At 32.7% G+C, this 2,198-nt stretch overlaps 1 long non-coding RNA gene across 2 annotated transcripts; it reads right to left on the reverse strand.

Moving 5' to 3' along the window:
* Nucleotides 1–351: 351 nt before the first annotated feature.
* LOC136063688 (uncharacterized) lies at nucleotides 352–1,875 on the reverse strand. Of its 2 annotated transcripts, XR_010625309.1 has the most exons (3): nucleotides 1,477–1,875; nucleotides 933–1,287; nucleotides 352–845 (listed from the first exon to the last, which is right to left on the reverse strand). It is a non-coding gene; the product is annotated as an uncharacterized LOC136063688 (long non-coding RNA). The 2 variants fall into 2 exon arrangements; XR_010625308.1 differs by having other exon boundaries at nucleotides 352–1,287.
* Nucleotides 1,876–2,198: the final 323 nt, after the last annotated feature.

A 2,198-nucleotide genomic window follows, 5' to 3' on the forward strand; every position in this document is an offset into this window, starting at 1 on the left:
CGAGTTATAGGCAATTTTTAAATTTTTTTTTTACTTATAACTCGATTTCATATAAATCGAGTTACAAAATGCCACTATAGGTCCTGAAAACGTCATTATAGGCTCCTTAAAAATGCCGCTATAGGGCCTAACTCGATTTTGAGAAAATCGATTTTTAAAAGAAAAGCATTTCTCTAATTAGTTTGAAAAATATGGTAAAACACTGCTTAATTTGCCCAAAAAGGGCATTTAGCAATTTTGTCCTAATTTAGGTGAAGAGGTTTGGACCTAAGGACGAATTGATAGAGGTTCAAAAATCAAAATTCCAGTCATTATGCTTATTAATTCATGTATAAAAGGAAATAAAGTTAATCAAGAGCAAGCTTAATCCTGTTCGAAAAACAAATAAACCAAACCCCATTATATGGTCCAGGTCTAGCTTGCTGGTGATAAGACCATGCTTTAATAAAAACTAATCACCGTGTACATTTTAATGTTCAACCTCACTTGGACTAGGATATATACTGTCCAAAACATCGTTTCCTACGTCATTTTTTTCCTTGGAAGTTGGGACACTGTTTTCTATGGAATTAGTAGTGTGCTTATCTTCTTACCGGTACTCTTCAATCTTCCTCCCTTTTCATTCTAATTAGTAACGTCAATCTTAGAAGCATTTGGTTGAAAATAAATGATTATAAACATTCTATACATATAATAAAACTTTAGGAATCTTTGGCCTGGTCTTGAGCACGGATAAAGAACACCAGGTTGTCCATTGACAGTGTAAGCATCGGAAACATTAGGGGCTGCTCCAGTAAAAATAGCTTCATTATAAATTGCCAATATTTCTTGCTTCCACCACTCTCCTGCATAATCAGAGATTTCTAGTCATTTCAAAAATATTTTTCTGGTCAAATTGTGTAACATTTTCTTTACTTTTAAGTTGCACATACAGCTTGACCCTTCAAATTTGTATGGGGCATTGTGTAATGTATTCAAGACTATCTGACCATGGATATCTCGGTTATTTTAGTTCATGCCTACAAAATTGTAAATTAATATTATCATATAAAATGCATAGTTAATTAGCAGTTCCTTATATATTTCGATTTCTTCTGTCAAAACAAAAGTGCACGGATCAGAATGATACCAATGAATAGTATGTTAAAATTGCCCTGGTTAATGGTTATGGACATCAACAAAGATAGTATCTCCTTGGTGAACATGTAGTGCTGGTCCTGGAAACTGGCCATTTACTGTCAAGATGTTCTCTGTGCTGCACAGTCTCGTGTATGGAGTTTCTTTTACCTACAATCCAAAGTTTACACACATATATACTATAACTCATAACAAAGCATGTGTACATATTAATAGGCATACAACTACGTACATGCATGCAGTGTGTGTACGTACAGATATCTCTATTCATGATGTAGAAAATCAAACAATTACATTTCATGAAATGAATAGTGAAATTTTATCGTATTAGTTACTTACCACAAAAGTATGATAAACATAAGCTTGGCAATGAATGGCACCGACAATTAAGACTAGCGAACTTAAAAATTTTAGGTTCAACCACATTTTTGTTTTTTTTTGTTTTTTTTTGGTAGCGGTGGGAGTGGGTGATGGAAACCTTTTTAGTTTTCTTCTCAGTCTTGTAGTTTTTTAGTGAATTCCTTAGCTAGGTACCATTTATATAGAGACATGAGGCTAACAGGAAACATGATTAACTTTACTGGTGAAGGTGGCATGGGACCATTTAGATGCTTAACTAACTGTACACTTAACTTCAAAAATTTTAGAAGTACAACCAATTCTATACCTATTTTCACAGCTATATTGATATGACTATTGTGAATGGTGGGAAAAAAAGGGTCAATCAATGTGAATGTAATAAATAACCCATCACAATTTGTCATATGTATAGGATATATAGTTGTGAAAATAAGTATGAAATTAGTTGTGATTTTAGAATAACGTTTATAGAAGCAAACATCTTTTCAATTTCAATTTTTCAGATAGGATATGACATAGAGCCATCTTTTCTTCTCAATCGTTTTTTTAGTTTAACTTATTGTATAACTTAAATTATTCTAGCTTTCAATTATATCTGGGTCCTTAGCCCAAAAAATAATTGAACAATGATAGGGTAACGGTACAGGTTGATGATGACTTGTATATTCCCATGAGATTTTCATTCTCTTCAAGATCAAGTT

The sequence above is a fragment of the Quercus suber genome, unplaced genomic scaffold (assembly GCF_002906115.3).
Source record: "Quercus suber isolate HL8 unplaced genomic scaffold, Cork oak 2.0 scaffold_556, whole genome shotgun sequence".
NCBI lineage: Eukaryota > Viridiplantae > Streptophyta > Magnoliopsida > Fagales > Fagaceae > Quercus > Quercus suber.